The sequence below is a fragment of the Manacus vitellinus genome, unplaced genomic scaffold (genome assembly GCF_001715985.3).
Source record: "Manacus vitellinus isolate BGI_N305 unplaced genomic scaffold, ASM171598v3 scaffold_17_pilon, whole genome shotgun sequence".
Taxonomy (NCBI): domain Eukaryota; kingdom Metazoa; phylum Chordata; class Aves; order Passeriformes; family Pipridae; genus Manacus; species Manacus vitellinus.
In genome coordinates, this window is record NW_021939256.1 from 7012031 (window position 1) to 7038750 (window position 26720).

The 26720-nt window shown below is 38.2% G+C and overlaps 1 long non-coding RNA gene across 1 annotated transcript in view; it reads right to left on the reverse strand.

The window, feature by feature from the left end:
- The window catches only part of LOC108639175, a 317263-nt gene that overhangs the window by 195376 nt on the left and 95167 nt on the right, over positions 1–26720 (reverse strand). Inside the window, exon 2 of the long non-coding RNA XR_001920307.2 lies at positions 18818–18955. This is a non-coding gene — a long non-coding RNA (uncharacterized LOC108639175). The remainder of the gene's footprint in view (positions 1–18817; positions 18956–26720) is intronic.

Sequence of the window (26720 nt, forward strand, 5' to 3'; positions counted from 1 at the left end):
TGCCTACTTCTCATATATGCTGTCAAATGTTAGGAACATCTAAAATTCCCTTTGGTTGAATGCCTCCCTGTTGCCAGACTAGAGCGATCCACAGTGCTGCATCACAGAGCAGAAGCCTCTAACCTGAAAAACAGGAGTCACTATGCTTAAATACCTGATGGTTATTACTATTACTATTTTATGTCAAAACACTTGGTGTGATCTGTGCTTTATGTACAGGAGGAAATATTTAACACACCTGGGAGTGGGCTTGGGCTCAGGCTAGTCAGCTGCACCTTAGTCCTGGAAAGTGATAGATCAACTTACTTTGGAAACCATTTCCAAATGGACATAACCGCCTCAGACAAGCTGACAAAGTATGGATTAGATAAGTAAGCAGTGAGATAGATGGCAAACTGGCTGAGCTGCCAGCGCCAGAGGGTTATGATGAGTAGCACAAAGTCCAGCAGGAGGAAAGTTACTAGTAGTATATCCCATAGGCTTACACTGGAGCAAATACTGTTAACACCCTCATTAATAACCTGGATGATAAAACTGACCGTACTCTCAGCAAGTCTGTAGAAGATACAAAACTGGGAGGACTGAGTGATACACCAGATGGTATCAGTCTGTGCTATCCAGCAGGAATATGCTGCCATTCAGCAGGACCTGGACAGACAGACAGAGAGGAATCTCATTAACTTCAACAAGTGGGGGTATAAAGTCCTGTATCTGTGCAGGAATTATCTCAAACACCAGTACCCATGCTGGGGAAAAAGTGTCTAGAAAACAGTTTTGCAGAGGACAATCTTGGGGTTGTGGTGAACCACAAACTGACTGTGACCCAGCAGTGTACACTCATGGCAAACAAGTCCAACAGCATCCTGTCCTACTTTAAGACCATTGCAATCAGGTCTGGTAAGCTGCTCTTGCAAACTTTGCTTGAGCAGGGGGGTTGGACCATATGATCTCAAGAAGTTTCTTCCAACCTCAACCATTCTGTGAGGTTCTGTGTCAGTGGAGATCTAATTAGTATCAGTGTAAGTTTGCTAAATTATTTTAAACAACATCATAAGACAGACCTAGAGGTTTTATTAAAGGTTTAGGGCCAGACTGGGCAAATAAGATGACTCTAAGAACACCTTAGTAGCTACATTAAATGCATCAAAATTAGAAGCAATTCACAGGGGTTACCTCCAATGAATGAACCAATTCAGATCACACTGAGGATAATTCAATGCTCGGTTCTGGAATAAGAGGGAATATTCAGTGTCTAATCAGTGGAACAACAACACTGCAGGCACAAAATCAAGACTAATATATCCCTTTCCAGAAATGTTTCCAAATAATTTATTTCTAACAACAGTAAAATACTGTGGCATCAGCACTATTTTGTTCTTCATAATCTAATGCTGGTTTGTCTTATATCCTGCAAGCACCAAAGCTACAATTTGTCAAGAAGTTTGTATTTATACACTGCTATACTCTCTAAAATGATTCAAAATTACTTTTCTGGAAATTGCGATGTTGTAATGTTAAAAAACTGATATTTTTCTCCCTTTTTGAGATGGAAAGAAATATTTTGCTCATCAGTGAGAATAGTGTTGTGGGGCTGTAAAACACCTTGCACCACATACCAGTTAGAGCAGAGGTAAGAAGAGGAAGATAGATTGCTACTGTGACTTGTAGTCCTACTGAAGAGAAACCCAGGCAGATATCAGGCTGTTACTCTAGGGTTAAGCCCTTTAAGAAGAATGAGGAAGGAAGGGGAGTGGGTAGAAGCCAGACTTTCGTTTCTGTTTGTGTGAAAACCACACTCTTGTTCTTTCACTGGATGATTTACATCAAGTTTACTAGAGAAGTAACTGACTGCTATGGTTATAAAGGAGTCAAAAATGTATGCAGAACTCACAATCTGAAACCTATTCTCCCTGCAGCCTATGTCAAATATTGTATCTTAAAATTATTGCTAAGACCACCTAATTATTTAACAACTGATGGTACGTCCAACTGACACAGAGCAGATGGCTCAGATCTCTGTAGGCACAGCAGTGCTGCACATCTGGCTAGAGCAGATACAGCTACTGCCAGGGAGAAGAGGGATGAGTCTGTGTAATGGTATGACTCTACAAATTCGTCCAATAAAGTAACCTACGAATAAAATTACTTGCTTAGTGAACAACAGCAGCCCACTTCACACAACATCTGGCCTTAAACAGTGCATTAGGAAACGGTAAAAAGGTACTGTGGAATTATTCAATTTACTAATGGAACACTGACTTAAGAAATTCAATCCAGGATAATGTTTTATTTGGTTTGTACTCGCATTACTCCTTTACAAAATAGTAAGGGAATATGACTTTAAAGCTTCCTAAAATGGAGATTATTAGTAAAATAAAAATTTCCCTTCAAGAACTTTAGCAAGTGTCTTGTTTCTCAATTATAAACACAGAAGGGAACAGAAAGACAAGAAAATCTGGGAGATAACATTGAAGACAACTGTTTAGCTTACCCAAAGGAATAAAAGAATTGTAATAAAACCATATGTGGATCTGAAGGTGCAGAATGAAAGAAAACAAAGTTGTACAACCTTTAATTTAAAAATATTAGCAGATACTTTCACGTCTTCTAGGAACATTTTTAGTGGACCATGTTTTTTAGGAAGATGTTTAAATTAAATGAAAGAAGGATATGCTTGTGTCTGAAGATACGGTAGAACTAAGTTCCTCATCTATATTCTCATCTTACTGCTTTGAAAATCACATAATCTTTGTAGTAGAATTAATGGAAGGAAAAAAACCTCACCACTAAAAAAGTCTTAAACTAGCATTAGAATATCTCCTGTCTCCAAAATTTCATAGTCACATGTATTGCATTATTAAGAGTAATGGGCCAGAAATAACAAGCTGCATGCTTGTGATAGAGACAAGATGAGCTGTGTGCAAGTGTAGAACAGATCTTACAGGGGGAATAGGTTTTAAACCTTCCTAAAGGTGGAACGAATTCTAAGCTTAAAACAAAGTCAATAATTTATACTATTGAGTAAAAACATGATTGAAACAGCATCTGTATTCTAGATCTCATCCTGGAAGATCTAATCAAAATTAGTATTGAACAGCAAAGATTTTATCAATTGAGTCCCATGATGAAAACAGAAAAAGAAAAAATTCTATTACACTCTTAGTTGTGCATATATGAATCTAGAGTAACAGCTGACACTGATGTTATTCTGTACATTCAAGGCTTAACAGGGAGTACAATGGGAAAACAGAATGTGAGAACGTTCCTATACCTTTGATAGATTTTGTAGTTAAAAGGTGCTTTATTACTAGGCTGCAAATGGACAGACAGGAACAGCTATTTCGCAGTGTTAGAAGATTTAATAGCTATGTGCTAAGACTTGTTACATTTATCTCAGAAGCTGCTCAGGAAATATATTATAATAATGCCGGAAGGGAAGTGAGAAAAAGATGGCAATTGTTTTCTTGGTACTTCAAAATGGGAAGGAAAATAGAAATGTGTGAAAACTCTATTGAGTCCCTGAAGTATGCTATATAGCACCTGCTAAAAAAACAAAACCAAAAGAAACTCAAAATACTCACCTCCTCATCCCCAAATGCAAACTGTCTGCATACTTTGTGAGAATTTCTCTTTTAACTATGATTGAAATGGATGTCTTTGTTTCTGCTTACGTTTTCTTTCAGGATCTTTTGAGGAAATTGTAGTATATTTTAACATGTTATTTCCGATGTCCCAAACTGCTCAGTGAAAGGCAAAGACTATGGCAGGGTGGATGCAACTTACACCTCCAAAAAGTAATTTCTTCCTTCACTGAGGATTCTCATTTCCTCAGGGGAGGGAAACTGGTAGTGGTTAGTTTGATAAAGGCCCCAGAATGTCTCTTTGGACTAAACAAACTGAAAACCTGCTCTTATACAAGGTCTGCCTTGCTTTAGGTTTGCTCACTAGCATTGAGCCAGTCATTCACAATTATGACCTAAGCAATATTTGAACCATATGTTTATATTTCAGAAGCACAGGATGAACATTTTCAATAAGTCTTGCTACTAGGAATGAGGCTAAGTTACAACCAATTTGGAAATTTCCACTTGTAACCATTTTTGTTGATACATCACAGCATTTAGAGATCCTAATCACAGGTCTGGACCCCATCATATTTGATGCTGTACAAACATGACATGAATTCATCTTTTGTAGCTGAGAGAAATTTACATCTCCAGTTTTAAGAGCAAAAGGTAGCTCTAGGTGCTTTAACAGAGCAACAGAGGTATCAGTGCTTGTCTTCTTCCCAGCAAAGCAACCTCAGTCTTTGTTTGTTTGACAAAGACTGTAATTTAAGATGCATTTCTAAAAATTGCATTTTTAAATTAAAAATTGATATGGGGCCAGGCCATAAAATATAGAGGGACTTTTAATACAACAATATTTAGGAACTAAAAATCTCATGGTCATTAGGGTCACCTGGTATTGATAGAAAAGAATTCTTTTACATTAACAATGGCATGCTGTATTTAATGCAATGGAAGCTTTGTACTAGCTTTCCACTGCCTGGACATCTCAAGACATCACCCTTTCCAGTGCACTGACAAAAAATGAGAACTATGGCTCCTGCAGTGATGGTCACAGAGCTTCTAAAGGAACAGGAAAGAATTACAGCTTTTGTTTGTCGTGATATGGTTTTGGTTGATGTAGACAAAGACACATGCAGGTCGTGAACCTCCAGAAAACACATTTTACCTGTACTAACAGCAACATATGCACCATTTAAGGATTTGCATGGCTCAAAAATCCACATGTATACACTATGCTGTGTTAGCCTTCAAAAGTCTGAAATTAGTTTTTTATTGTCTCATAAGTTGAAGGATATTTTGGAATTAAACACGCTCTCCAGCAACGGTCAGACTACTATATTCTGTGTTACATAGAACTGGACAAATTCTCCACAGAGAGGTACAGAACAGTTGCAAAGGGTAGTCTTGCATGGTAGCGAGGAACAGAAGGAGAAGGCTGAAAAATATTTTGTTCATGCATCTAACAAATATTTTGTACAAGTTTTTTAATAATTTCTTATATGACTAGGTTTTATCTTCACTCAGATATTGATTTTTTCTTTTAATCAGGAAAAAACTGAATCCAACTGATTGCCCAAGTCTATTCAAAATATACCATGTGGTTCAAATAGAACACAGGAAATATTTTAACTCTGAAAAAAAAGAATAGAAAAACTTCTTTTCTTAGATACTACAATAGTATATGTACAACTAAGAAAAAGGAGTAGTCGAAAATACACATCTCCAGAGATTACAGGTTGAGGAATCAGTTAAAACAAAGCAAATGAGACATGTACTAGTCTGACAGAAGAAAAGTTCACAAATTCTTTTGTAGTGCCCTGGCTAGATACAACTCCATTTTCACCATCTGGATCTGTTTCCTTTGCATCCCTTCCTACCACACAGCGTATCCCAGTCCACTCATCAAGTAAAAAAAATAAGAAGTTGGAACTTTCTCCTTCAGATTCTTGTTTTCTAAATCCTTCCCTTACTCTTACCATATTGGTCTCATACTAGCCATGTCAGAGGCTTTGCCTGCAGCATCCACTAAGAGCACTCCTGTAACCCAGCACAGTTGAAAGAAACAGTGGGTATACAGTCTAAAACAACCCCCTGTACTGAAATCTGACACCAAAACTACTCCCATATTGGTTCTTGTATCAGCTACTGCAGATGCCATGAAGAAGAAGGAGAGGAAGTCACTGTAGGAGATCCAAGGTACTGGGTCATATGGGTCAATCTTTCAATATGAAATATAGTATTATATAGACCACACTACCCTAAAAATAATTCTTCAGTTCTATAACCATAGGAGCAACTGCAAGGATAAAGAAGTACAGAAATTCTGGAGTGACATGAAAAGGCTCTGGCATCTGCTTCTCAATGGGAACACAGACTCCGGATGGAATCAGCTCTGAACCCACAAAAGAGCAATTGTACAGTGAAGCTCATGCACGCCAAGTCAAACAGCAGAATGACTTGTGAGTAAGGATGACTCAGGAATAAAATTGGTTTTGTCCATTCATAAGCCATCAAGGTGATGCTTAGACATCTTATTGGCAGATGTAAATTAGATGAAAGTTATTATTTCAGAAAGTGCAATTCTGCCATGAAAATAAACATATCAATATTTCAAAACCTATAAAGTGGCAAGACACAAAATCTGTACACTTCATTTTCTACCTTGACAGACAAATCTATCAGTGGGACTTCCAGTTACATTGGATGGTGTGAGCAAGACAAAATACCTAATCCTAAACTCCCTCAACATCCTCCATGGAATTTCATTCTTTTTACATTTCATAGTAATAACAGCATTTCCATTCATTTCGAATGCACCTACCACAGAACACAATTATCTGCCCCACCCTCTGCCACAGACCATCAGCCATTATCTGCCACAGACCATCAGCTCATCCAAAGGCTTAGGACTGTCTCAGTTGCATTTACTCCTCTTATCCATCTCTTCTCTCTGTGTAAGAGCAGCTCTGAACAAATGCTGTCTGCAAAGGGAGGAACGTTTCCCCTTTACCCAGCCAAGTGGAAAGTGTTTCCCAGCCTGAACTGCCCTCCAGCCCTGAAGGACTAATATTTCTTGAATTAAGTCATTCCTCTAGGTGAGGAATTCCACTTTGGGCAGGGGAAGAGTGGCAGGCTAGACAAATTTTTAAGTACAAGTAGACTCAGTAGCTCTTATGATCCCACTGACCATCTGTATGTGTGTTGGAGAAGTCACTTTTTGATAACTTTGTACTAGCTTTGAGCATGTTTCCTGAAATACTACTTACAAGGCTTGCAGACAGCTGTGAAGCATTTACAAACAGACTGTTACAAATAATTCTGAATAACTATTATTCAGCAAGACTTTACAGACATTGTTGCCTCCTTAGGAAAAAGATTGACTGAGAACACTAAATCAATACAAGTCCAAGCTTATCCTTGGCTTCAGTGTGAGACTCAAACCTGGGCTTCAAGCATTTTGAACACCTTTATATTTCCTTCAAGGCCTGTGTAGCACTGACCAACCTTGAAAGTTCTTAATCTGCTCTAGGTCCTCGATAATATTACTTGAATATTATCTAGTGGGCTATATAGCAAAAAGCATTTTTTTACTAAAAACATTAAAAAGAAGGTTTTACACTGAGGTCTTCCATCTGCCTTCCCATTCCTTGACAGCAGCCAAATCCCTCTGTCCTGTCTAAAATCTAACAACTTTAAGTTGTTAGATGTCAGAAAAAAATACGCCCAGACTTTGTTTGAGAAACTCCTGCTTTGCCAACATTCAAGTCTTGGAGGGAGTTGCAAGACCCAGAGCAGAATCAGTCCTCCATATTTACTATTTCAGAAACATATTGAAAATAAATCAATTTTGTACAAGTAGGTCTGTAGCAGGTCTTAGTTTTTCTCTTTGGCATTTGACATCATACATTAAGAACTGAGAAGCAGTAACATTGTATTCTAGCATGTTTCCATTATAAACAGAAGTACATACACTCATAGAAAGTGACAGGAATTACCACTATAAACCAGGAACTAATCTGTCAGTCAAAACAAGTAGGATTATTCTGATGAAGTACAAAAATTATCATCAACGGTCACCTTAGGCTTCGATGGTTCTCAGAGATTTAGGGTGCAATTCCTTTCATCCAAAATTGGATGCCTAAAATAGGTCAGATTAATCTCAACCAAGACCTACCTGTTTCTCTCTAGTGACAATACAGACAGCCCAAGGTGGCTAGTTCTGACACAGGTATACAGAGAAAGGGAAGATTTATCTTATTCAAGAAGTCTACAAGCTACCAATAAGGTCTCTCTCCATAGGAGAGCCAAGATTTATCAATAAATGTTTTTACATTAGGAAGCATCAATTCCGTAGAAACTGGTGGAAAAGTGATTTGAAATACAGAGTGATTATAGCTTTACACATTCTAGAACAAAAACAATTTAAAAAATGGAGAAAGTAGACTAAACACCTAATTGAAAGGGCCAAACAACAAAACCTCCCTTCCCCATCTCACTTATCTGAAAAGACATAAAAAGGCCTTAGTTTGTCAACTTTCACAAAAATAAAACCTGAGGAAATCTCACATGCAACAAAGAAGTGAAACAATTTAAGCTAAAGGACAACACCAGCAGTAAAATAACAACAATGAAACAAAACCAAAAAAAACCCCATAACCAAAATAAACTGGCTTGAACTTGCCTTAATGAAAAAATTAGTTTTCAATTTTCACAGGAGCTCAACTGGGGAACAGCCAGCCTATAACAGGGCAAAGAGCCAAACTGAAGATAGACTGTAACAACCTTCTCAGAGATTTATATACTACAGCAGCTGCGATGGAAAGAGGAAAGACAGGATTACTCAGCAAGTCCCTTCCAATCCTATGCTCCTAATTTCAGTTTCTACTAAATAGCAGAGGTCAAGCTGATCAAAGAGCAAAACAGCACCAGTGTTCAGGTAATTCAAGATACAACTTCAAATCTCTCCTCTTCTTTCCCCATCTCATCAGCATCACAACTCCCTCTGCCTTCATCTGACCCTAAGCCTCTAGTACCAGATAGAATAAGCGGGCCTATTGTTTTCTTCAATTAAATCACCTCTGTCCTGATAGTGAAAACTTAAAAAGACAGCTTCCAATCCCTCTTCCTTCCTTACCACTGAGAGAATAGAATACTCTACAGATACACAATAGAAAATAACTTTAATTCACCTCAGCAGCACCTTTATTCATGCACTATATGATATTGCATTTCAAACTTGAAGGATAACCCAGACAAACAACACCAATAAAACACTTCCTTTAGGAAACTATATTATTATACATACTTTTGGTAACTAACCATTAGATATAATGTAGAAGACACACCCTATTTTCATTTGCAATGCAGGTTTATCTTACCAGAAGATTTTCCTTGTCTTACTCCAGCAGAGCTCCACAGCAAAAATGAACCCTAGTGCTAGCTGGTAGGCACCAGATAAGAACTGACTGTAATGAGAAGAGACCTTTAACCTGGGCCATAAAGGAAGGTTCTTGTTCTCTTTGGGTGGATAATTAAATATCAGAATAAAGAAAGCAAAACAGCAGCACCTGTGAAGGTGGCACTGACATTCAGAAAAATCTGTAGAAAGTTTCTAGGCAAGACTGGGTACTTTATGAGAGTATATGTTACCTAAGTAAAATATAAATATAAACCAGTTGTAATCTCTGCACTGAGGTGTGAACTACTGTAAGAGTGGAAATACTTACAAAAATGTTTTAGAAAGAAAAAAAAAGGATGAACATTCATATAGCAACATTTTTTGAAAAAACCACAAAACTCAAACCAACTACCCTATCTGAAGAGTGAACAGCACCCAGAAGCATGCCTAATTTTCAGAACAGTGTGGTTAACTCAGGAGAGAGATGCCATGCCAGTCCTCCTCCTGTTGGTACTCCCAGTTGCACTGCTTTACACTACATTCAAGAGAGAAGAGGCAGGGACTTGAGGCACCTGAGGCTGCAGAAACCCACACATTAAGCAGATGTATATGCAAGGGTTGCTGGTAACAGTTGGTAGAAGATGTACTGTGTGGCAAAATGCAGTAGATAGCTCAGTGCTCTCTGGCAGGGAAGAAGGGAATATGATGGGACCAGGGAAATGTGGATGGCTGCTGATGGGGGCAGGGGAGTTTTGTGTAGTGTGTGGCGTTAAAGTGGTAGATGCTCTAAGGGGATGTGTTTATGTAGTGCAGCTAAAGATCATTAGAAGTCCTATTTAGGCTTGATTAAAGGAAAAGTTTCTTCAGGCAATTACTGATGGAAAAAGTCATTATCAAGGGAGTAGGAAGTGACTTGGGACAGCAATCATATCCTCTAACTATTTTTGTTGAACCCAGATTGATTTTGATGACCAAAGTCACATCATTAGTTAAACTCTATGCCAGGAAAACCACAATGATTTAACATTTGTTGTAGCTTTGACTTAGTGCCCCTGTGAGAAGATGGTGGAGGACAATTTGTGTGAGTTGTAATTGCAGGAGGAGTGTATTTGGATAACTAACCTTTCACCTGACTAAGCACTAAGACACTCAAGGGGGTAAGTCACTGAACCTAGGCAACTTACTGAAAAAGAAAAGAAAAATAGGAGGCAAAGCTGAGTGGCTTTATACGACCCACTCACAGCTTGAAACTAGTCCAGAGTGCAAAGAAGACTGTACTGACATCAAGGGAACCTCATTATGAAGAAAGAACATGGTGTTATAAATAGGAAAGGATAAGTAAAACAGCCCCTCCAAAATGCTGCTGACCCTGGTGAGAAGGTATATAGTGACTATATAGGTTATTCCTGAGCAAATGATTTTTCAAAATTGCACATTTAATGTTTTCTGAGATGCTAAAAAGAATCATTGCTGCTCTTAGCCAAGCTCTTCCCCGCTAATTGCAATACAGCTGTTATTAGCCAATTCCCCTGGCCTCTCCAGCTTCCAGAGTAATTTGAAACCCTGATAATATTTTTCATTTTTGTTTTTTTTTTCTGTAGAAAAAATCAAAAGCATTTACTTTCTGACAGCATGACACAGGCTACAGACAGCCTGATGCCAAAGCTTTCTGCAAATCAATATGTTTAATGCATTTGAAGTCAGTAAAATCTCCCAGGTTATTCCAGGCTTGTTTGAGGAAAAAACAAAAGGCTAGGAAACTGTGTGGATATGGATTTAATATTCAATTGTTTACTTAATTAACAGAAATCCATTTAAGTTACTTTGGGTTCCAATTTAGAGTATTTTTCTCAAAAACTTTGGTAAGCATGGAGACAAATTTAATGTAGTAAGTGGAGTCAGATACACTGAAACACAGGTTGGTGTGAGATTTGTTTATTTGCATGCAGACAAAACAGTGAATAAATCCCAAAGATTGCAAGAACAAAGATATTATCAGTCCCACCACACCAATTTTCTTTCTCCCCATCTCCCAAATAACTTTTTTTCACTTGAATATTGCTTTAGTCACTCTGCTCTTTCCCACAGGCTTTCCTCATTTACTTAAGATACTTCTCATTTTCCTTAATCTTCAATTTTTATTGCTTCAAAGCATCTTTTCTGCCTATATATAAAGTTTACTGACTCTTAAATACAACGACCAGAGGCAATCACGCAAGTGAAGAAACCAGTCATTCTACTCTCAAGCCCACTGGAATTGTTTTTCTTCCATTCAGCCTCAAAAATTCCCCAGGGACTCCCATTTACCATACCTACTTCCTACCTCCCACTCCACAAAAATGTGTAACAAGATAAAAGGAATAAGCCTCACTAAAAAAACTGCCATACTTTCTAGTCTCAATTCATCTCTCAAACCCATCAAAAACCATTATCATATATCTAAAACATGATTACAGCCTATCCTGTAAAACTTTATAATACCATAGAGCAATTTGCTGTCAATCTTTAAAAGATACTACACATGGTACACCAAGTTCACTATATGTCACGCAAAGTAGAAGCATTTTTGTTGCTTATAATTGGAAGTGCGGCTTAATAAACTTCAGTTCTCTGTACAACATTGGACTGCCAAAATATATAATATCACAGTGAATCTTTTTCCCCCTTAACATAATATTAACTATGATGCTTAAACACACACTGCTTTAGATGAAAATATTAATAATTTCATTCTAATATTTCAAAAAGAATGAATGCAATTATTTCATCAAAGTAGATGCAGCGGCAGGTAAGCAAGAAGAGGTAACTGTTAGTAGTTTGTGGAAAATAAATTTAGTCTTTCAGTCAGTATGGAATTGGTGGTTAGAAAGAATAATGTTGCCTTTCTTTTACATCAGAAGGTGTGTGATGAAGTTCCAGAACCCTCATGCTTCTTTTCTGAATACTGACAGTCCAGATTAACCCAATAATATTTGCAATAATTTTTATAGTGTTTTTATTGAAAATCTAGAAAGTGATATTCAAGGTACATCATACAATTGTCAAAGTTACCATCACTTATTTCTCTCTCTGAGTGTATCCTTTCTGCTAAAAAGCTTCATCCTGGTGCATTGTAGTGCTACAAGAAAGTAGGGTCCCTGCCATGAATTCCAGAACAGTCTGACTACAGCAGCTCTTGGGAATGGCTTTTTTTTCAGAAAACATGCATTTTAGAAAACAAGCACCATTTTCTCCTTTGTGTCTCCTCTTTATTGTGATCTAGAGAAAGAAGATTTTGGCAATGTTTTCTGAAGAAACAGCTGTAATGTCGCATAACAGCTCCATGCTAAAAAAAGGCAAAAAGATGTACAATGAGACTAAAAAGGACCTTTTTTACCTCAACAGAACTCCAATCTGAGCAGCAAAGTTTGTTTTGAACTAGCATTCTCAGGGATCTCAACCGTAATTTTTGCATCCTCCACTACAGACCTCAAACTTTGCAGATAGCTTCTCAATCCATTAAAATATCTGTTCTATCTCTTAAGTTTAAATATGGCATATGTAACACTGTAGCATCTAGAAAATCCAAAAAACATGGCTATAAACTCTTCAGAAGGAATAGGCAAAGAAGTAGAGGTGGTGGAGTAGCCCTGTATGATAGGAAGTGTCTAGAGCTTAACGATGGTGACTATAGGGCTGAAGGTTTATGGGTAAGAATCAGTGGAAGGCCAACAGGGCTGATATCCTGGAGGGATTCTGCTATAGGCCACCCAACCAAGATGAAGAGGCTGATGAAATATTCTCCCAGCTGCTTATAGACTATAGCAGAGAAGGTTTACATTGGATATTAGGAAACATTTTTTTTACTGAAAGCATTGGCACAGATTGCCCAGGGAAGTGGTTGAGTCACCATCCCTGGAGGTATGTAAAGGACATACAGGTGTGGCACTGAGGGATATGGTATAGTGGTGGACTTGGCAGTATTGGGTTAATGGTTGGACTCAATGATCTTAAAGGTCTTTTCCGACATTAATGATTTTGTAATTCTAATACTGAGTCAGGTAGACAACAGTAAAAAATACTCTGCCTACAAATTTTGTACTATTTATACGCTAGTAGTATATGCAAAAACTCCAGTATAGTCCATTGGCATATGAACCAGAGGCCGAATTCCTTTCTGCTGCGTAATGGATCAGCTCAACCAGTTGACTCTGAATAACCTCTGCCACTTCATTCCAGCAAAGAATTTGCCCCAGGGTCTTGCTAATGCTTTTCATCATAAACCCTAAAGGGGTAGTAATCCCGAAGCTCAAATGAATTAACACACTAGGTTTCTATGGCTCAGAAGAAGCAAAAGTTGTTCAGTCTACTATGAAAAGAAGGTATTTGCCTGATAAATGAAAAAAACCAACCAAACAGAGTATTTTCAAAATAAGCATGTATATGGCAGTTACAAAATATAAATTATCACTTCTAAGCACATAAAAGGCTAAATATTATGGATGGCAGGACATAGCAATGCTCTTCTGGAAGCTTCTCATGAGGAAGGCAAATGCTGCAATCTTTAAACTGTGACGCACGCAAGGAAGACCACTGAAATCACCAGGACCTTGTTGTGAGGTGATCTACAATTGTGCTTCCCAGTGCAAGGCTAGAAGTATCAAGCATCCTAAGGGGTAGCTGATATCACACTTTTTTTTTTGTACCTATAAAATGATTACACCAAAAGATTTTAAACAACAGCAAGGTGGGAATCTCAGAATCACAGAATCAGTAGGGTTAGAAGGGACCTTTGGAATTTATCTAATCCAACTCCCCTGACAAGGCAGGGTCACCTACAGCAAGTTACACAAGAACATATCTGGGTGGTTTTGGAATGTCTTCAGAGAGGGAGACTCCACAATGTCCATGAACAGTGTGTTCCCTTGGCAGAGGGTGCTCTGCCCTCATCAGTGTAAAGAAGTAAGAACCTCATGTTGAGGTGGAACTTCTTGTGATTTAGTTTATGTCCATTGCTCCTTGGCCTTTTGCTGGGCAACACTGAAACGAGTCTGGCACCTGCTTTGGAGATATTTATTGATAAGATCTTTTCTCAGTCTTCTCTAGACTAATCAGGCCCAGCTACTGCAGTCTCTTCTCATAAGAGAGATACTCCAGACCCCTAATCATCTTTGTAGCCCTCCACTGGACCCTCTCCAGTGGCTCCTTGTCTTTTTTGTCCTGAGTAGCTCAGAACTGGACACAGCACTCCAGATGTGGCCTCACTAGGGCCGAGTAGAGGGGGAGGATCACCTCCCTCAACATGCTGACCTCGTTCTTCCTGATGCACCCCAGAATACCATTGACTTTCCTGACCACAAGGGCACACTGCCATCTCATAGTCAACTTGTTATCCAAGATTTCCAGGTCTTTCTCTGCAGAGCTGCTCCTTACTAGGTCAGCCCCCAAGCTGTACTGGTACTTGGAGTTATTCCTCCCCAGGGACAGGACCCTGCACTTGCCTTGGTTGAACCTCACTAGATTTCTCTCTGCCCAATTGTCCAGCCTATCAAGGTCCCACTGAATGGCAGCACAGCCTTCAGGTAGATTAGCCACTCCCCCCAGTTTTGTATCATCAGCATAAGAAGGTAAAACACAGTACTTGTGTGGGCCTCGATTTGTTGCATATATTTAATTATTATTCTGAAGAAGAGATAATAACCAACCACTAATTAAATCAGTGAGATCTAAAGAAAGCTGTTATGAAATTTTGAGTGACCTCTGATTCAAATGTAGTCTGTGATGGCAGGGAAAATGCCAGGCTGCCAATTAAAGGTCTGGTGATTGAGTAGATTAGCAGGAACTTCTAACGTTGATTGCTAGATCTTAAACTAGCTATTATAACTCCAGGAAAAATTACAAGTTTCATGTGAACAAGTCTTTCTCTAAAACAAACACACACCTGCTCAAAAAGCAGCAATATCAGCCTCAAAAAATATTAAGAAAGGTACTACTCGAGTTATGACTTCTTATAACTTCCTGGAACAGCATTTTCTTGCTGGTTGCCTACCTTAAAACAAACAAAAAAGGAGAGAAACAACAACAAAAAAGAAACAATAGCTAGAAAATATTAGGGCAATGAAAAACTTGCTCAAAGACAAAGAGATATACTAAACTTTTCTACATAACTATTTCTCAAGAAAATTTATTTTTATGCTTTTTATTCAGCTACAATTCTGTAAAGATATCTCAGAAGTTTCTACTGTAATTGCTGCAGAGGATTAAAAGAAATGGCCCCAGTATTTTCAGTGAGACAAAGAATATGAAGAATCACAATAATATTATAGAATAGTATGAGGAATGTAAATTACAATACCTTCAACAGAGCATAATTAAATTTTGTTAAACCTTGCTGTGAAGTGTATCTACTAGTCACGTTTAGGTTAAAACAGTGAAGATGACAACATATTTTTTCTGCTCAGGTTAACAGCTCTAGGTGAAGTTAATATGAGTGTGAATTCAAACTCCTAACCAGAAATAAAACCCAAGCTATTTCATCCTGCAATATTCTGGAAAAGAACAACACTTCTTGTGCGAAATCACTTGAATAGGAGAATCTTAGTGCCATATGTTGGTAAGAGAATAAATCTTATTTCTTTAAGTGGGTTCTTAATCAAGGGGAATTTTGGAGCACATAAAAATTTACATGTCTAAATATGAAAACTTTCATCAGAAAACTGAGTTCTCGCTCTTCCTTTGAAGTCCCACAAACAACTCCACCTCAGCAACAAGGTGTTCATCTCAAGTTCAGGAGCCCATGTGACAGTTAAACAACACCTAAGTTACAAAACATCAGATCTGCTCAGGCTTGTTTTCTAGGGTGCAGATGGAAGAAGTAATATCCTGTACTACGTGAGCATAACCTGGAACACTCACACTTGAGTGTGAGGGATCTCATTTCCAGGGTCTCCCCACTCTGAGGAAGCGCAGACACCCCATTTCCAGCAGAACTACAAGCTAGTCTGGAAAACAGGAGTTGGAACTGTTCCACTAGGCATACTACAGCCCTGCCAGAGCAAAGTTGCAAATTTCATGTAGCTGCAAGAAAGCCTTGCATGAGGATAGCACAGCCCAGTGGCTGGGCAACTTAGAAAGGGAAGGAAGAGCCATCAATTCATGCAAACAGTGAGGTCCCACATATCTGTCAGGCAGCTATGGTGACCATAAAGCCTGATGAGTCCTTTTAAAAAATCCTGCTATGGGGACCTACCTCTGGAGAAGAGCTTGCACGCCACAGCCTGTAGGCACTGGACTCTGCTCAGGCTTGGCTATGGGCTATTTCAAGGCTGTTTCTGCTGCGTTTGCATGTTTCCACCCAATTCTGGCATGCACTACAGAGGGAGATTGTGTGTCTCAGCCCCATGTCTTTATTGAGCCTTTCTGGGACTGGCTACTGAAGACACCTGTTTCAGCCCTAAATATGACAGCAGAGAACACAGAGGCTACATCCTGCCCTTTGTTCTTACAAGTTAAGCATTTCTGGCCCAACACTGTAAACACGTCACAATTCCCCCACCAACTGCAGTGGGAAGTGTATTGCATCTTCTATGCATTGATTTAACTCTCCTCTGTATTTGCTTCTGAGAACAAAAGTGTTGTCCTTGAGATAAATTTCCTTATCATAATAATACAGACACTAAAAACAATGAAGGAAAGAAAAACACTAGGAAAATAAAGTGTATTACTTAAACAAAATAATAAACCATAAATCACTACAGTGACAGGATTAAATGCGAAACCTTTAATTATACATTTAATCATTTGCCACCCTCTTATTTTCCTTGCAGTAACGTTCAAGAAGCATCAATAAGATTTTAATTTAAGGGTGATTTTACTTTATTTTATATGCGAATTGAAAATGCAATACACATAGAAATGGTTTTAAGAATAAAAATAATACTAACTTTAAGCTTCAACTATGTCGACATCTTATTGAACACCTTTATTTCTCTCAGTCACAATGATCCTCAATTAATGATACCCCTATGTCAAAACACATCAAGCCCATACCCTTTGCACAGATATTATATAAAGTAGAACTAAGGGGCAAATAAGTGGTGGCTTAGAAAGTACAATACTGTACTAAAATAAGAGAGTGTAATTCCACTGCTGAAGAAGACACCAAGTTATTTGTGAAGTATGGACAAACCTATAACCCAAGGTTGTATCTGCACCACTGCCTTTTCCACAGGGAGGCAAGAAGCAGCTGCTAGAACAGAAAAGTGTCTCCTCAGCATATGAACACCTTCTCCTATCGATTCCAGAGTCCAGCAACAGAGAGCAGAGCTGGTTGTTGATGCTCCTGTTGGGTTCAGAGTGGCCAAGGGAATTACCCTTGGCAATTTCTGTAAAAATTCTGTACACTAAATTCATCTTCCAGCACACTCAGAGGAGTACTTACTGAAAATAATAATAATAAAAAAAAACAAAGCAAAAAAAAAAAGCAAAAATAGCATAATTGCCCTTCTTCTGACTGGAGCATAAAGCAAAGTCCAGACAGCTTTTGCATTCAGACAGATCCCCTCAAAGAATATGGAGTAGGAAAGAGCCAAAATATTGCTTATATGCTAAGAAAAAAACATTTGATACTAAACACATCAAATAATAGCAATTGTGAAGGTACTATTTTCCTGTTAGGTATTTCTTTCCCTATCAGAGAGCAGTTGACAGGAAAGTGCTTGTCCTCTGGAGTACCTTTTGTTTTGTTTGCTTTATTGTGTTGAAGGCTTTGGCCAGTTGTCTTACAATTCCTAGTCAGGGTGGACTTTCACACAGCTAAAACTGTAACTCAGGTACTCTACATCTTCCTTTAAAAAAGAAGTGTCCACTGGGCCTGGGGTGCAGGGAAGATGGGTTTGCTGTGCTCATGCTTTTTGCCCCAGCAGAGTGGTCAGAAGCATACAGGGCCTTGCCAATGTTTAGGGTGCAGAAATGGGCAGGACCAAATACAGTGGGGAAACAACAGCTATCCCAGTGGAGGAGGGCAACATTTTTATTATGTCTCTTGTAGAGGCACAAACCACCAGACAGAGGAATCTCAGGTAATCTTCAAGTTTTGTTTGGATTTTCTGCCATATTAGTCATCTGTTTCAATTTGCATCAACTTTTTGAAAAATAAGTCATCCTTTGTACATGGGACTCTTGATTCTCTTGAATTGGCTTGTTGCTACTTGGCAGAACCCCTGGCTCACTGCTGTGAACCGGAGGAAATTCTCCAGAACCTGCTGCAGTCTCTTCTTCTACCACCTTTTGGAACAGGCAAACCCAGAGAGAAAAGGGGATAATTTAATTAGGTTCTGACTATCATATAAAGCTACTACATGCTTGCTTCTCAGCTAGGTAATTTTTTCCATTGTGTTTTGTAAGCAAGAAAAAGTTGCCCAGGGAAAGCAGAGAACACAGGCCCACATCTGTAGGAATTTAAGTACAGTCAGCACTGGGAAAATGAGTTTTCTTCCTTTCTTTCCTCTCTTGGATCTCTTTTTGAATCATGAGGAGTTTGGACTCATTCAGTAATAGTTAGACATTTTTGTTTCACCCACCCAATTTGAAAAAAGCCCTAACAGCACAGTGTGCATTAAAAAAACCCTACTACACAGAACTGCCTATTTATTAAATCCCTGTTCAAGGCTTAACCTGAAAATATAGGAGGTGTCTGGCTTAGTGCTTCTGAATGCATGTGGGGCATCAGAGTCCTGGAAACATGAGACATTTTGATCATCTTGTTCTCAATAATTACTGGTAAGAAATTTCTGAGCCAACGCTTAAAGCAGGCTCAGTCATTTTGTACCTGACAACAAATCACTGAGATGACAGGACATTTACTCACCCTGCCAGCAAGATGATATGTAGGTCTTTGGAGTTTTTCTGTCTTCCCCTTCTCTAGTCCAGTCATGCATCAGGTTCCTTAGAGATACAGGACAGCCAAGTGAATTTATGTTTCTTGATCTGTGTGTAAGATGGTTACCTGTGACAGAGAGGACATAGAGACCAAATGTGGCATATGAAAGCACTGGAACAAACATTTCCAATCATACTGTAATTCAAGCAGTTCCTACCTCCTGCTTTCAATAGTAGTCAATATGGAGGAGTAAAAACCCCAAGAGTCGGTTTACAAATAAGCAACCGGGGGGGATTGTTGTTTAGTAAGGGCCAGAACCTTTTATGCTGACCTATTTAGTTGTAAAGAAATAATACGTGTGAGGAGAGTTTTCAGTGGTTTACTCAATTAATTCCATTAGTTAACAGACTTTAAAAAAACCCCAACTTATTATCCCAACTTTGTTTTAACTTTGTTAACTAGTGGATAATAAGTTGGGGTTTTGTTTGTCAATGTTAAATGCATTTACTTTTAGTTTCTATCCCACTGTTCGGATATTACAGCAATAGCCAAGATCCTTTCTGAAATATTCATTTAATCTCACCATTCTACACATAATCTCTTCCCTGTACCATCTCTAAACTATCTTTTCTACTTGTTTTTCACTCCAGAAAGTTTTCCTTAAAGATTATTTGCTTTTTTTTGTGGAATACCTATAGACTTTTCCTCTTTAAGGACAAACTGGTCAGACCTAATATATCTTAAAATTGTGACCAAACATTTCTGTTTCCTTCTTTTGCTTCCAGTACCACCAAGTGAGTTGAGTGAGTCCAGTTCAAAGTCAAGTTTGATAATCGTCTATGGCACTTTTCTGCTCCATTTCCTTCAGAAATACTATGCATCTGGTAAAGAAGCAGAAGAGGAGAATTTGGAACACATGCACAGATGATATCCTCTATGGCCACTGGGCTGCGATAGGTCAAGGGGAGAAAAGCAAACGTGCCAACTCCCAAACATGCTGCACTTAAGAATATTATAAAAAAGCTGAAATGGGCAAATTGTCTAACTTTGTAGATCTCTCCTGAATAACTTTTCTGTTTTGCCAACTGAATAGCCAAAATAGGAATAATTCAGAAAAAAAAAGAAACCAAGAATAGATTATTATTTTAATTGTCTCACAAAGTCTCAAATACAAAGGACTTTCACTAGGGTTTACTTTGGAGGTAAAATTGGAAACTTCTCTTCAGAGAGCTTTCTATTAAAGGTCATGGGTATCAAAACCTATCGTCTCACTTTAGATCAGTTATAAACCTACTATAAATAAAGTCTTCTATATTGCACATTGTCATTGATTCGCACTTCAGTGTAATCAGCACTGCAGACACAGGAAATTCCCAAAATAAACATCAGTATTCTCTCCTTACTGCACTTAAAAAGGATCAGGAGTTCTGCATTTATATTTTAAGATATTCATTGCAATAAGTAATTAATTGTAATTTAAGATATGCATTGTACTTGCTATTGAACAAATTATTTTATTATGGTTTAGATGAACAAATCTACTGTATCAAAATACACTGTAACTATGACAACAGTAATTCATAGTTTACCACTGTCTTTACAACTAAGCAAATTATTGTAATTTTGCCGAACTGTTTCTTGATAATAAAAATGTGATAATTTGCAAGCAGTACTATTAGCATTTACTATCTTAGAACTAGGCCAATATCTTCTATGACAATTGTAAATACATCAATGTCTTTACTGGATAAAACCAGACCATACAGATGGAAAATACAGTGCCTATTCTACTGAAGCTGCTAGAGAACTTATGGTGACTGTTCCAAAGTTCTGGCTAAAAAAGAAAAAATTCAAGATAAAAAAAATAAAAAAAATGTAATAAATTTACTCACATGCAAATGAAAAATCATGCTAAAAAATAAAACCTTGTGGAAGTAGATTGTTTTCACATCCTTCGCATTACCCTGATATATCCTGCTGAAAAAGACTTGGGGATGTGAAGATGAAAGTAAGAAGAATGGCATGAAAAATCTAAACCAAGGATATTCATCAACTTTTTTGACAGTTCAAACTGAAATGTGTCTCCTGAAAGCCAAGACAGCAAAAAGGTCCAGAAGAGGAAGCTGCTTCCCCAGCACACTGGGACTTCCCAGCTCGCCAAGTGGGAAGTCATGCAGGCACAGCAGATGGGCAGCAGAGGATGGAGGGGCTGTGAGGGCTACTTGGGAGCAAAGCAGAACTTCCTCATCCTGGCCTGCTTGGATGAAATTGGGGAAGCCAGAGCTCAGCTGGATTTGAAATGGGTGAGGAACACTGAGGAACACGAGAAGCAACCAGATGAGCATCTAGGGGAACAAAAGGACAACTGAAGAAAAGGTTGTTGGGAAAGGCTGGTGAATGTCCATCCTCCAAATTCAGCTGAGCATGGCCGTGAGCAATGTTATGTAATTTTTTCTTGCCTGGGTTAAGACACTATTGATGCCCTCCAGAGGTCTGTTCTAACCAACACAATGCTGCGTTTCTCTGACATACCTAACTTGCCTGCAGTTTTCTTCCCTCTGAATAAAAGAAGGGCAAAAGTAAGAAGAAAAACCAGGGGGGGAAAAAAGTAAAAAATATCTCATTTTTAATAATTTTTTCAAAGAAAGAATACTGAATTAAAAAACAAACAAACAACAAACAGACAGGTGAAACTACTAGACCACTACTAATTGCAGTTTGATTTTTATCTTTCACTCTCTATTACCTGTATGATTTTGTAAGCCATTCATCTTGTTCTGCTTTTTTCCTTTTACTGAATTAGTGCAGACTGACAAAAAAAAAATCACTGATGACCTAGTTCTCAGCAGACTTTTGACTGATCAAGTCTAGGTAAGTGTTAGGATTGATGAGCCTGGTTTGGTAGGCAGTTTTCCCTGTGCCACATACTGTCAGTTCACGAGACATTCTAATAAGTGGCAATACACAGGTCATGAGTCCAGCCTTCACAAAAGGACTTACAGGGGCCCTGCATTTCATGTGATGTTTCTCTGATCAGAAAACTTCCACTGTACCATGGGATGGCACTAGACTGTAGGCACTATAATTTCTCCAGGTGCATGGTCCATCAGTTTCTCCCTCTTTGCCTCTTCATGTTTACCAAAAACAAGTGCAAGAATTTACCCTCATACACTTTTCAAGCCTGAGTAAGCAGGTTAATTATCCAGACAAAATACCATTGATTTGAAAGTGTCTGAACAAATGAAATTCAGGCTTGACAACCTCATTGAGAAGGACAGCCAACCTGCTCAGGGACTTTTCAATTGCGTTACTTACAATGCTTGTTTCTTTATTTCAGGGTCATCTGATGCAATACAGAGCAACCTCTGGTATTGCAGTCACACAGCTTCTTTTGAAACCAGAGAAGACTTTGCTTAAGATGCAGACCTTCAGCTTCCTCTGAATTCAAGAGCAATCTATGTGCACCCACAGAAAATATATGAATCAGGGAAGTGCACAGCAGTGCTGAAAAAATAAAATGGCGAGCTTAATTTAGCACCCACTCAAATGAATGGGACCATGTACGTCTATGAATGTGATACCCTTAAACATGAAGTAAATCTCACACTCTATCATTGACTTCTTCTTGGACCATAAATTCAAGTTTTTTAATGTCATTATGCCATACCAAAGACTCATTTTCTAATAAGCCATGCCTTGTTTTCTTCAGTATTTCCAAGCTTAAGAATTTAGACAATGGACAATGATCTTCCACAGTATTCACTTTTATCACAGCAGTCATACTACAAAATAGAGACTGTCTTATACTACATTTACTAAATGTAGATAGGAAGCAACTTTCCAACTATTACTCATTATGTTATCTGTTATAATAGTTGAACACCAATGAGTTGCAGATCCAACAAATATCCAAAAATGGCTCTGCAAAAAGCCCTAACATTAAGTTCTTGACAGATAATAACTAATGCTGTACACCCCTACTCTTTATGTTATGAACAATATGTTCACAACATAATATATATTTATGCAGAAGAAACCAGTATTTAAAACTCTTACATTTATCATAAAAATAGATTTTATTACACAAAACAGTGCTTTCCGATAAGAGATTTACAATTGATTAAAAAGGATGGTTTGTCCTAAAACACTTACATGATTGCATGCAAGGAAAACAGATGGTCCGTGTAACAGTAATTTGATTTCTTCCAGTAAACATTACTCATGATATAGAAAATGCTTGTGCTGATCTACTCCAGAATGATGTGTGTGCTTTGCATCTCTTTTCAAATGAAGCCTGTAATTCTGTTCAAGGAACAGCACCGCAGTTCTGGTTTAGTAACAAATCTAATAAAATCATATAGTCTAATGCATCATTCCTTACTTAAGAGCCTGACAGCAGAAAGATAGATTTTAACTTTTCACTCTCCCAAAAGTGCTTAACATAATGCCGTGTTCCTTACACATTTAGTCCTTTTGTAACACTTCACGACAAAAAAGAATATTATTTCTACCTTCATCTCTGACTAAAAGAAGCATCATAAGCCAAAATCCAATGTTTATTCTCTTCTGGCTGCATTTAACATTATTCTCCTTTTTATAACTGCAGGCATACCAGAAGGGGAGAAAAGTCTTATTGATAAGTCTTCATCTGTCCACCTCAAATTTTGTTGTACCTCTCAAGTCACAAGAAAGCTGCTCAGGAAACTTCAGCATCCACATTTCCCAACTTTACTCAAGCTTTATCCTTCCCCAACACTGGATGAAGTGTTGTTTGCCTTTGTAAGGCAGACAGCCCTCATGAGGTCGTCTAAATCACTGAAGTTCTTGGGATCAAACTGCCAATGGAAACTCCGTCACTTGTTTATACAGGATGACAGTCTGGGGTGATAAATGATTAATTTTGCCTTTTACAGATCTTTTTGCATGGGTTGAATACAGACAGATCTTTCTCAAAGGCACAAATTTAACCCCTAAGACTGCATTCTTAAATCTGTCCCTATTTTTTACAGAGACTTCACACGTGGGTATGTTTCATCATCTGCAAGTAATAACATGCCTGCTGGGATGTAACCCTATTTGTCATTATCTTGTCGTGTTTGATTACTGTCTCTTCACCTGACTGGCCTGGACTTACACCGGCCAAATGAAGTAAGGGCACAATCCTATTAAATTCCTGCTGGGAACACCCTAAGCTGGTGCTCTTGTCAGTGGGAATTAAGGGTTCTCAGAACATTGTAACAGGTACTCAGACCCTCGAGAAATTGAGCTCTTAATTAGATATTCCCTTATGACATTGTGTGATTATTTAATGTTCTGACAAGATGCCTTAGCAATCTCACAGGCCCTGAATTAACTATCCAGCTGCAGTTCTGTGAAACCTTTGTCATGCTTGGCCATGGAAGCAAATTGCATTTCATGGAGCATATGAAATAATTTACGCAATGAATTGGCTGAATTATATATAACATGAACTACTGGCCAGGCTTGGGATGTCCAGTTTTAAATAGCTGTTCTTTTTTTGTCCCTTTCCTCTTCTCTTGCGTGTACCCTCCCCTCCACCCTTCCACGCACACTTTTTATTGTCCCACTTGCTGGCAGAGCTCAGGAGCAGCAGGAGCAGCAGTCCTTGTGGTGACATGGGATGATTCATCACACAATACACACAAAGCAGACTAATACTACCAAAGCAGTCCTTTATTATAAATCTCCTTTTCTGCTGTCTGGCTCATCTGCACTATAATATTTGTTACTCCCATGTAAATTTTCAACTTAAGTCTATCCATCCAGGGGCTGCTGAAGTTTTTTAATCTATACTGAAAAGTTTAACAAAACCCCAATAGAGTAAACATTTCTGCCTTGCAGCTGATGCCATGTTATCAAACATATCAATAAAAGCTACAATAAGAATGAAAAATAAAGCATAAATAAATAGAATAAGTGCTGAATGATATAGTATATGATGTACAAATGCACACGAAAATGGTCATCTTTTTATCATTCCCTATGCAAAGCATTTTTAGGCAGAATCACCCTGGGGAAAAAGGACATAGCATGAAATGTTTTCCATAGGATTTTAGAATTCTGATTATTAAACCCTGCTTCAAGTGTGCAAAATTATGATGCTTAGCAATCAATACTCATCTCTCATCCACTTTGTGGAAATGGGAGCTAGAGAAGTATTTGGACCATCTACCCTACCTCCTGTGACACCCACCTCAGACCCAAGGACTGTAGTTGGAGCATATCAACTATAGGTAACTATAGCCGATATTGAAATGTGTGTTGCTGGTCAAGAATAAGAGACAATGACTGTCTAGAGAGGCATTAAATTACACTCCAAATGTATTTTTAGGAAAAGCTTTATTAAACTTTACAGTTCTCCACCCCTCTTGGCTTGCAACATACTTCATGAGACCATTAGGCAGACATCACAGCACTTGCATGCTTTCTGCTAAAGTTCATAGTTCCTATGCTTGCAGCTGCTTTTCAAGAGGTGTATTCAACTCCACTATCTGTGGTCACAATTTCTACTGAGTGACTCAAAGAATTTTCAAGCCCTCCCACCGAGACAAGACTCTTGCTTTACTCGCTTACCTTTCAGAGAGGCTTTTTTCATCCTCCTATTGTTAACCTCATTTCCATGGACAATGTATTTTTTTTATGAGACTTCAACACAATCTTAAATTATGTCTCACAAGCATCATCAAATCCACTTCTGCAATGAGAAGTCTAACTTCAGATAAATCATTCTATCAACCAGTTTCAATGACAACAAAACCAGGTCCTTCAGTGCTTTATGCATTCTGGCAAGCATCTCCTTTGCCAGGAGTGGATTAAATAACACTACATCTATAATTCTAATTGTGTGGGAGATCATATAAAATATTTATATTGTGATCTGGAGGCAAAATGCCTACTCTAAATTATGCTCCAGAAGCTCAGCAAGATATTATATTGATAGAAAAAATACCTCGGATTAAATAATTGGGCAATTTTATTCCCTATTCTACAAATATCATGTAATTTCCCCCTTGGGAATGTGATCTATTTTAGTAAGTACTATTTCCCATGTTCAAGGGTTTCCTGTGTACTAGTATCAACATCTCACCCACATCATACTAAATCACAAGCCCAATACAGAGGTAAGTAGTAAAAACACAAAGGTTTTCAGTGCAGGTCAATGTTCTGCCTGAGCTTCTTCATTGTATATCTACAGACCATCACAAATTTTTTAGTATACAGCTATGAAGACATTTGCTTAAGGCTGAATTTTCAGCAGACTTCAGAATTTGCAAAGAAAGTAAGTTTTTTGCAGTTATTTGCAAAAACTGTATTCACAAAATCCCTTCTATGTGGTAAATTGAACCAATCTACATGTGCAAGAACAATGCTTGTAAAAACAAACTCTCTTCAGAGTTGTGTTTTTTGCTTTGTTTCGGTTACTCCAATTCACTATGTGGGTATGCACATCTGCTTTAGGATCACAAGCTCATTCTCACAGAATTCATCTGTTTCAGCTAGCTAAAGTTCTAATTTAAAAAGACTTTTTTCTTAAAACACAGCAAACACTATGTTTTTCCAACATTTTATGATTATACAGTACAGGACAGCTGGCATTAGATTATGCAGTGAGTTAAATGCAGTGTATGCTTGCCTGTGATGTTTAGCACAGCCCCAGGACAATGTGGCATGAGGAAGGGGAGCATGAGCCATTCCTATGCATAATTTTCCCTGGGTAGATGCATTTTCACTCAGTCTGGAGACAGTAATGATAGTTTACTGAATCCACACCATCTAACCCTTACGGTGCTTTGCTGAGCATCAGCATACTGGAGAGGAATGCAGAGGGAAAACAAAAGTGGCACACAATAGTCTGCGCACTGTGTCCTCC